Consider the following 12,098-nt stretch of genomic DNA (forward strand, 5'->3'; position numbering starts at 1 on the left):
TTGTATTTGATGAAATGTGTCATGAAATGCATCAATTTGGTTAGGCAGGCTGTGATCATTTTACTTTAAACAGTGTTTTGCTTCCGTGAATGTATAATTTTTAGCCACCGTAATTTTTAGTTTATACGTAACTATCACTCGTATATAATTTGTATAATCTGTTGAATAAAATTTCATAATGTTTTGTTAATACTTCTTTGAAATGACCTCAAAAAAAGCTATGTACAAGCATAATGCTAGAGTTTCTGTCTGCAGTAGAGAAAGGAATTTTATTTTTGTGAGACTTTAAAAGGTAATGGCTCCTGAAGCCATGAGATCTCTTTATCTGACTAGACGTGCTTAGCAATAAAACAAGCTTTAAACCTCTTGTTTCATTTGTTTGTGACGACGAGCCCCATGTCAGCTTTTACAAACTGACATAAAAATAATAAACTCAAACAGCTTTTATAGTAGCGGTGTGAATAATTACTGATGCTGGAGATGAAATATTTCCTCAGTAATCTTTATATTTTAGCTAATAGTTATAATAAATCACACTTGAATCACGGTATAGTAATTTAGTAGAAATTAAATAGATTTTATGATACATTTTTGTTAAATTATTTCAATTATCTTTTGAATTATTATACTTTAAAATGTATAACAACCTCTTTTTACATCGAAACAAGTAATGTATTAAAAATTAACTATATTTTACTTATTTCAGCAATAAAACATAACAGTTGTTATGGGACATTTATTGTAATGTTCTGACACCGCTTTTCTCTGTTAAAAATGATAAATAAATTACATTATTGTGTTTAAAATAAAGTTTCGGTAAGGAATATATAATGGTTAATCCAAAAGAAATTTTCACCAGGAAATAGAATATTTTAGCAAAATCCTTCAGCCCGAAAGCGAAATTCACCTCCGATACAATTTGTGAACGTTACCACAATTTGTTGCAGCGAAATGTGTCGTAATCATCAATGAACGTTGCTATCGAAAAAAAAACGGTATTTTTCATTGCGTAACAGAAACTACTCTACGTTCATATTTTGATAATAACGAATGCTGGTAATTAGTACTACGATTAGTACTTTTGTACTTACTAGTATTGTATAAATTTATTAGGTAGTAACCTCTGAATTATGAGATTAATTTAAAGACTAGTAAATTGGAACAGATGGATAAACGTGGGATTGAATTTGAATGATGTAGTGGACTCTACAGAGGTGAACCATAGAAGCATTTCGAGAGAGTACATTTAAAGTCCAATATAACCTAATGACACGCTCAACATTCATTAACTGTCAGAGTAGCTGGGCTAATAACCAAGCTCTGGCGCCAATGTTATGATTGAATTTTAGCATAAGGTTTGTTTGCTCCATGAATGTCTATTTTCCTTTTAACCAAAAATACACAATTTCTAGTACAGTTCCTTGACTCATATTGATTTTGATGAATGTATTAAATCTATAAGTAACGTTATTACTACCATGGGGTAGAATTTTTATACCTGTGTTTTTTATATCACATCCTAGAAATATATTTTAAGATCTATTTGTAAATACAGATAAAAAGAACACCCTGAAATGTTAAAAAATGATTGATTATCCTCTTTAACTTCTTTTAAATAAAATCCATGGAGTGTGGATATTTACTATAAGTTTCCTATCTTAATCATTTAGCGTACACTTAAATTTAAATGTGATACAACTATTTATATTCTGTGATTTAAAATCATATACAGGGTGTTTCATATACGGTATCCTCAATCTATTGTGAGAGAATGGATTATCGTAGAGTAGGTAGTGAACTAAAAAACGTAAACCTAAGAGATATCTTAATTTACCGGATGTATTTAAGAATAAAAACTCACTCTAACACTTAACCGTGGGACTAACAGCTTAAATTTAACTTCGTAGCCACCACAAATGGCTGGGTATGCGGAAAACTTGCAAGAACTGCATCGCTCAGTGATCATTCGTCAAAGACTGCTATTGAACTAAACGGTACTACAATTTGACATAATGAGAAGGTTCGTATAGGATTCGAATCTCAACATCTTAAAAAGTAAAAATTTATAATTCGGTCCATCATTTTATACGTCTCTTGTGAAAACTATGCTAAGCTATATTTTTTTCTATTTATAGCGGTAAAAAATTTGAATTTTAATGCTTTGTATTCCACCATAATAAGTACAGTTATGAAGATAACAGTACGTATACAAACTGTCTATCATAATTAGATCATTTTTATACATTAAGAATTTTAATTACTCCTACTCACAAAAAATACAATTCTGAATAAATTGTTCAACACTTCACAAACGAGGCACTGGCTGAGTTTTCCATCCATAACCACTTAAAAACTCTCATTATATCGAAGTACTTGCTACGGTCTTAAATATTTCGTACTTACCGGTTCTATAGCTGAAGAGCCCACGTACTTACTACTGAAGGACTTGCGTGCAATAACAGCCCAAATTTATTAACGATCTAAATTTGGAATTAATTACAAAAATATATAAAATTTTATATAAGGATTTAATATTTTTATATCATATTGGGGCAAGTATGTATATATGTAAGTGCTAAACAAAGAAATTTCTGCCAAGAACCGATTCTGATGACGTTTCTCCATCTTCTTTATGCAGACTGCAACGCTCTACCCAGTGATTCAGTTATTGTTCAAGAAACATTACCAGTGGGTCAGCCTCCAGATAAATTCTGTTGATTTCATGTGTACCTGTTTGAAAAAATTATATACGTACATTAAAAGGTCGTAGAATCTTATTTTATTCAACATTGTCTACTTTTGACCCTTATAATTTACTTCCAAGCTAAAATATTAAAGTGGTATAAGTTTAGTCTGCCTTGTCTAGATGAAGAAAATTTGTACATACTGCTGAAATCCCAATGCCTACGGTTTTTTATCAACAAACAATCTAGTTTCGGTTCCCACCATTTAAAATCACCAGAAAACTATACACGTATTGTTTTCTCTTATAAAGAAAATATATGCATACGAAAACTTAAGAAGACTTATTCGTGTCAAAAATATCCACTACCGTCACTGTGTTGTGCTTCTGGCATAAGTGTAGGCGTGGATATTCCTAATCATAAATTCATCCTAAATTTTAAATAATCTCCTATGATAAGTTTTGTGTTACAAAAGCCTTGCTATTTTTTGGACTTTAGTCTGAGAAAGAATGGCTTGTTTAGGCATATTTTATCCATAAATTTAGTTTAGCCTTAAGCCACAGTAAACATTTGCTATACAATGTCAAGGGAACCAACCGGTTTCGAGTATATTATAGGCAAACATTTATAACTTTTCTCATCGAGATGGTTATTGTAAAAGAGTTTAAATCGTATTTTCAAATCATGAAATCGTTTAAATTCGTCGCATTATCTGTAGTAAAGATTTGATATTAATTTCGTCTATACCATCTACACTACAGTACACTATAAATCAAGCACTTTATGTTTAATATTTTATAATACTTAAATGTTTAAAATGGTTCTGCTGTTTTGGCAAATTTCACCTAAAAGTATCAATAGAGATTTACTGTCAGTTAAATAAAATTTGAATTATATGTTAAACATATTATGTTTTTCTTTAAATTATGAAATACTTTGTGCCATTTTCAGACTTTTATTTAAGTACAAAACGTCCTCGGACTTCAAACAATATTCATACAAAGATATATCCGAATTTGCCAAGCCGTTCTTGAGATTGGAATTTAACCACACATTTAGAAATATTTATTATATATATATATATATACATATGCACGCTAATAAATGTCATTATTTTATGATTCATTATGTTTTAGAAAGAGTATGTAAAGTTTTATTAGTATTTTAGTAAGAAACATTACTACAATAAGGAATTTTGCAAGTGGCTAAGGTAATGTATTCCTTTGCTGCACTCCGTAATTATCACCAAAAGTACTAGTGATTGTGGCCGAATGTTATTTTAATAATACTAAATATATAAAAACAACGTTTTTTATAACATTCTCTAAATATATATCCAATCTATTTTAAATCCGCTGGATCTATGGGATAAGTTCGGTCTCTCTTATCCGGACAATCCCAGTGATCCGGCCCCATGCTCGGACAGGGCAGTGTTTACCTCGGCTGTTGGTCGAGAAACATTACAGTTCGTGTTTACTTCTTGTCAGTCACTGATCCTTTCTTGTAAGACATGACACGTTTTGTCGATAGTTGTTTAATATACATGCTTGAAAACTTTAATACAATATAGAACGTTACTTGACATTTCTAATACCAATACCTGTTAAATAAGATAAAGTAACGGAATGTATATAAAACGTGTGCGAAATCAGAAATGCCATATTCGTACTAGAATTATTCCGCAACTAACGCCTCCAAGTTTGATAGAATATTGATGTGACTGGCCTTATTGTTCTTAACAGTTAACATGCGTGGTTTTTACTTAATACCTAAACGTTCAACCTTCAAGTACCTGATGATGAATTGATATAATTCGAAAATTATTCGATGACGAAATGTACATAATACAATAAAATATAAAAAAAGTGTTAAAAGTTTTATAATTGTACATTTATATAAAATACTTTTCGAGGCTACATTTCTAATAGGTTTAAACACCTAAGGGTCCTTACTCAGTTCGACAATCGTGGTCTGCAGTAAGCTGAACCTGTTGATCCTTTATTTCAATATCTTACAATTTGCGGTTAGACATGTGCCATTCCATAAAATCGATTGAGTAGCACAGATGAAAGAGAACAAAAGATTTTCTTGTAACAAGTATATGTTCTAATGGAAGATATAAAACGTTAAAATTGAACTCTCCTGATTATAAACAGAATAGTGTGACAACTTGTGGTCATACCGACCCCCAGAAGGAGCTAAGACAGCTTTATTGCAGTTTTACAACATTAAGTCTGCTCCACATGGTTCATAAAACTGGTTTACGGCTTGCAAAGCCACAGACGCAAGCATTTATTATATTAAAGTTCAAGTTGTATTTCTGTATTATTATTTCAAGGATGGGCGAATATTTACATACATTTACAATATTAAATTTAAAATACTTCTAATAATTACCTTCTATACTTATACATATGTTTATTACTTCTATAATTATAAGATTTTCTTCAACAAAATTATCTACTACTTTTATCCCAATATTTATTGTGAGAACGCAAAGTTCGTTACCAATTCTTTTGACTTATATAAGTTGTCCTCTATCTTTAGGTCATAAAATCAGTCTGAAACATAAACAAATTTCCACAGGAAGGAAGTAACTATATTGCAATTACTGTAAGGATTGAAGGAATGAATTTGTAAATTCTCTGTATCCAATTAAAGCATATCTTTCCTGCAATGAAGCAAGAAGAATGTATCCGGTCATTTGCCTTATTTCAGTGATAACGAAAGTCTCCAGCAATAAGTTTAGAGATATGCAATGTGATCTTTTCCTAAGATAGATAACATATCTAACATACAACTACAATCTCAGTTAAAGTTTAGAAAATCATACTAGAGCGCTGTGGCCCGCATAAGTCAGGAATCAAAATAACCATGGCGTAAATCCTTGAGTTGATTAGAGCAGTCTGTCTTTAAAAGACCCTGTCATAATATAGGTTCTTGACAGTTAATATGTGTGATTTAGAGTTAGAATTAAGAAGGAAAACGTGTGGGGCTATGTAATAATGAGAGTTAATTTATGTGTGAATTTGTCTGAAAAGGTATTTACATTGTTATGAAGGGTTTTAGTTATTTTGCAGTCAAATGCATCAGTTGGATTATTATTTAGCATAGTGTGTTTTCCTGTGTTCTAAGTTTCGATAATTTTGTCTTTGTACGTTACTGTGTCTAGTACTAAAGTAGCGTTTCCTTTGTTGTCGTTTTTGTTTGTTGGATGGAAAGATCATTTTCTTATGCATGGTCTTCAATATGTTTGATTCCACACATAAAGTCATTGATAAAGTCCACAAAACTAGCATATATCTCCAAACAATAATTAATTGTCACAGGAAATGCACACACTGTTAGTATCTCACTTTCGCCTGTGTTGGTATGACGTAAGATGCTCTTGACTTCTAGTGGTCGTGAATTGTGCTCATGACTGGCATCCTGTGCAGAGACAACACCTGGATGAATTTTCTCCTGCCTGAACTCTAAGCAGTCTTCCGGTCTGTTTGGCTCATTTTCTTTCGAATCTATTCTCGTTTTTTTCCTCCGTTTGTTGGTTATTAAATACCTTCCCATCTGATGAAACTCTATGTTACAAATCCTAGTAGCATAACGACGGAGAATTTACGAAATCCTATTATCCTTTCTAACCTTCCACCGTCAGTAACAGTGTGAGAGTGTGTGTGTGTGTGTGTGTGTGTGTGTGTGTGTGTGTATTTAATTCCAACAATAACAGGATTTAATATAAAATATACATAACAATAACAAATGCAGCAACACAACAACAAGATCTAACAAACAATTTCAACAATAACAGCTTAACAACAGACATTGATAACAAACTTAAAACATAACAATTTTTAAACTATGAGATAAACTATATTTAATGTGACAACAATAAAAATAAAATAATTAAGAATTTAGGTTTTTGACATATTATTTTTTTATCTTAAATTTTGATTTGGTTTCATTGTGTGTGTGTGTGTGTGTGTGTGTGTGTGTGTGTGTGTGTGTGTGTGTGTGTGTGTGTGTGTGTGTGTGTGCGTGCGCGCGCTTGTGTGTGTGTGTGTGCGCGCGCGTGTGTGTGTGTGTGTGTGCGCCCTATTTTATTTCTTCTCTCCAATCGTATTTAAAAGAGTATATTTAACAGCTTACAATAATTCCATGTATAGAAATATATTCGATTTATTTTTATAGTACCTTTATAAATCAATTGTAGTTACTAATGATACTAAATAGATTCTAATTCATGAACGGTTTAATAAGCAAAAGCACTTTTAAGAAACACAACGGATATGTAATGTAATTGAGAAACAAATATATACCTAATATGGCCAAAGAGTGTTTAGAGTTATAAATATATTATAAAGTAATATATATATATATATATATATATATATATACATATACATATTATTTATATATTTATGTACTCTGACACGTCATATTGACTTAAAAGTTACATATCAAAAAGACGCAATATTAACCTGAAGTTCGTGAAATGAAAATCGTTAACGCCACCTTCTTAATAATAATATAAGATTTCTATACCCTTCAATGTAATAAACTGATGTCATTACTTTTCCTATGAACCACAATTCTTTTGCGGCTGAAAGATACAAATATCTTATTTCTGCCAAAGTAATGGATTGTTTCACTCTCTACGAATTTCCAAGTTTCAGTTACATCCATGTGAGTGTTACACCTCGGGCTATTGGTTATATGGAAATTTTCTCCACATCTACTTCCTTTTATTTGCTTGTTCTTCGCAGTATTGTTTATGCAAGTGGTCCTACCAAACAGTTATACTGAACACACACACACACACACACACACACACACACACACACACACACACACACACCACACACACACACACACACTCACACACACTTGATATATTATACCTATAGCTTAATTTTTAAATTGAGTTTATTTATTTTTATAAAACTCTGAAAATAATAGAACATTATTTTTTCCTACATAAGTCATTAAGTTAAGTGATATAAATCTGGTGGTCAGGATTTCAAACTTAGAGTCGTTTTATCTAACGATGCTGATTACTTTATGCACTCTTCGTTTTTACATCAGATGTTAGAAATTTTAAAAACATTCCCTTAAAAATTCTTGGAATAATTAAATAATGTTTAAATTCATAAATTTAATGACTGTGACAGTTCTTAATCCGAAATACAAAGTTAACTCGTTATTATGTGTCGATAATTTATCTTACCAAATAATATGAGTAAATTTCTGCATTAAATTCAAAAACGTTTGTAGTAAATTATTAGACAGCTTTGTTTACACCAAAAGTTAATAAGTATAACATTTAGTCATATTATGAAATGTGCATATATATAATAGCTTTTAGAGGATGTTATCACAAATCTAATGAAACCAAATTATTTAAATGGAATAATAAATACCTGATTTAGAGCAAATGTACTGTGACAACACATTGCCCACACTTCGGTTCTCAGCGAATAGCCAATAACACAAAAAATGAATGAAGGACGGCTAGTTTTTAAGAAACACTGCTGGTTTTAAAGTTATTCAATGTTGAAAAGCTTTTATGGTCACCATTTTGAAAATACTAAAAGATAATGGCATGATATTTTTTCAGTAACTCTCCTTGATATCATTACAATTAAGCTAAATTTGGTATAATTTGGGTATAATTTGTTTTATTGATTTTGATTTATTAATTTGTAAAAAAAAAAAAAAAACATATGGATAAGCAGATAGGAAACTAATGAGCAATAAATTGGTATACCTTTGTCCAGGGAGTTACGGGACACACTATATATTAATTATTTTTTAGAAAAATGTTATATTTTAGATAATTGTTTTGTTATCCAAATTAATTAAAGTACAGCTCCTTTATGTTTATGTATACGTCACAGAAAACTAGCCATATATTGAATTCTCAATACTAATCATGATACAATGGCAACATCAAAAGAAGGATTATTCTGTGCAAAATAATTTAGTTCTAAACCAAACATATCGTACTTTTATATAAAATATTTAAATACTCACTTGCACAAAGACTTACAACATGTAACTGTGATTCTTATTTCAGTTTATTTTTGACATTGCTTAAGATAAATTATCAACACAGACAAAAATTCGTTTTTAATGATGTGATTATATTACTATCGACAGTTATGTGAAACGAGTAATTGAATAAAAATTAAGAAACGTGTTTATTCATAAAATACTGATGAAATGAACTAAGAAATTGATAAAAGGGTAAGAAAAGGTAATATGAATATGACACCTAAGAATATGAAGCACTTCGAGTGTTAGTGAAAACTTTACTGTCATTCTTCAGTATCTTTCATCACATGAATCTCTATCTGGTAATGAAGAATGTTCTTTATTTAACTACTATACATTATTTTTAATAAATCATTGCCCTTAAATAAAAATACTGTTAAACTTATTATTGGCATCTTATGCTTTTGTAGTGTAAAGTTTTTCCGTTGTTTTATTGTAAAAGCTAAATCAAATTCGATGGAAGTTTTCAACCATAAAAACATTTGAAATGTATATATAGGCACATACAAATGCAGTAAATTATTAACTAAAGTATTTTGTTAACCTAGTAATCATTATTGAATGGATTTAAATTGTATTAAATTATAGAAAATCTTAAAGGAGGAGAATCCCTTTAACTCACACTATTGGCTTTAAGTTGACTTAAAAGTGGCTTACGCCTTTTATTAACTCCCATTTATTTACAAAGTAAAGTCCGAGAATTCATTTTGCATTTCATTCATTTCAAATAATGTTCATCGATCAGCTATACATGATGAAGCTTACAACAATTTCCGGAATAAAATTATAAAATTGACCATTGTCTTAGATTTTTATGTCACTTTTAGCTCAAACGTCATTAAACCTTTTTAAACACATCAGTACAGAAGTGAGGACCAAGCAAATATCACTTTACTAAGACTTGTGCCGTAAATACAACCTGATATTCTTTTTATTATGTGAATATAAAACCATCTAGAATACCCTTATATTATTCAAAATTGTAAGTCTAAACACAGTTTATTAAATGCATTCTTTTGGTATTGTTTACGCATGTAAATATCATTAATTATAATCGTTTAAACATAATTTAACATTAAGAAGCTAGTATTATTTTTGAGCATAATTCAAAGAAAAATACAATATTATTAAATTTCCTAATATTTCATTTGTTAATAAATAAAAATTCTAAAGAAAAGTATAGGAGATCTATAACAACAGAGCGTTTAAAATTCTATAACGTTAAATAATTCAATACGAATGCATATAAATGGATTGAAGCTATTAGAGACTATTGAGAAACCAATTTAATTTAGTTTAGGTTCCTACATTTGGATAATAATAGTGGTTAAAATAAAAATATTATGAATTTATAATCTAAACGAAGAGACAGAATTTCATTATTTACAGTTGTAAAATTTATACAGAAAATTATCCAGTAATAACGTGCCAGGACATGTGACATGCTTTATAGCGTGCAAGTTTATACCCTGTAGTTGAATTGCCTTATTCATAGTGTTTATCATATTTTGGTTAGTAAACATTCGTGAAAAAACAAAGTATTTTGCAATAGCCGTACTGTGTAGAACTTAAACCACAAGTCCACCATATGGTAAGGTAAAAGGTGAAGAAACAGGACTTTTGACTGTGACTTGATTTTGCCTACTCTGTCTTTAAATCCTTAGACTTAATCGTGTATATATATAAATACATCTACAGATCAAGAAGAGCTCACAAGTTCTGTTTAAATTAATTCACTGCTTAAGGTATGTCTAGAACAAACGGCAATGTTAGACAGTGAATAAATATAAAACACTTTTTAAGTGTGTAATATGGTACTATTTAAGGTAGTTTAAATAGGCTGAAGCCATCATACCTTTTAACTATAAGTTTTAATAGATGGTTATTATAAATGTGTTTAATAAAATGTTGGTAAATTATTTTGGCTTTTAAAGAAAATCAATTTTAATTTATTATGTATCGATTTCATTGCTAATATTCCACTTAGAGACAATTACAATTAACGTCAACATTTTGTTTACACTGCCATTTTAAAACAATATATCTTGATGGAAATCATGTAAGTATTGTACTATTAACCTTGTTTTTACTTGTCAGCACCACAGATGGCATGAGACACGACTGAAAAAGGTATTAATATGTTAATACTTCTAACTAAAATAGGTACGAAACTAATAAAAACTCTATTACATATCATTGAACTTTTCACAGATGAATTCTTACCTCATAAGTGTTTTAAAAGTCTGACCTTTAAAATTAGACATTTAACTATAGAAACTTCAGTGTTTCTGTAGATTTTTCAAATAATTAATTATTACCTATCTATAAATTACTATTCATTGTACCAATTGCTTATACTCGTAATTCTTGTACCAAAATGGAAGGGATATTGCGAAGTTGTCAGTAAGACTACTAAACTTTAATTTTCTAAGTTAGTTCCAACCATTTTTATATTTTTCAGCTGTTTTACACAGATAGTGGCAAATATGTTATGCATCAAATCAACACAACGGTTATAGTTAAAAATTATGCAAAAGCTGTATTTGAAGTGCTATTCAATTGCCATTTCAAAATGCTAAGCATTAAATTGAACCAAGGTCCTAATTATACGAGCTGAGAAGCTTAATCCTTAATTGTACTCAAATGGACCAGAATGAGTTTTAAAGTACGTTGAAACGACCGTATTTATGTATGATCTTTACTAAGTCTGATTTAAAGAAAGCTTTTGTAATTGTTGATGGCTTTTATTACTATAGAAGGAAATCAAATCAATATAATTGAGCTGCATGAGATCCTACCAAATCTGCAATTTAAAACTATTCTTCCATAAAGAACATAGTTTACGTGATAACTGTTTATGATTTGTTACTTTTCCTTTTTTTTATTGTTGCCTTTCTTTCAGAGATACTTCGATGTTCCGGAACTATCAAATTTTCTAATTTCGATAGCAAACAAGGACATTTTCGTTATTGCGCACAGATCACAAACAATGTTGTACTACATCTAATCAACTGATTGCAAAGTTACTTTATACGCGACGGTAACAAACTGCATTTTCAGTCCCAGTTTACTAAGTTAAAATGGTCAGATAACGTGTATTGCTAGTTTAGTACTTTTTAAATTTCTTTCTTCTGCTACATCAAAAGTGTTTTTTTTTTTAATTTCGTATACTTATATATTTAATAATACTTTTATTACTAACACAGCGTTTTTTCATTTGTTCTGTAAACCTGATTTGCAAAAGATAAATTAGTCAGTAATATTTGAGTTGCATTTGATTACACATAGCAGTCTATGAAAAATTTAATATTATAGTCCTGTTATTGAAAACAATGAAAGAAAAAACTAATTCTATAGCTTCATACA

This window comes from Homalodisca vitripennis, chromosome 2 (assembly GCF_021130785.1).
Source record: "Homalodisca vitripennis isolate AUS2020 chromosome 2, UT_GWSS_2.1, whole genome shotgun sequence".
Lineage (NCBI taxonomy): Eukaryota > Metazoa > Arthropoda > Insecta > Hemiptera > Cicadellidae > Homalodisca > Homalodisca vitripennis.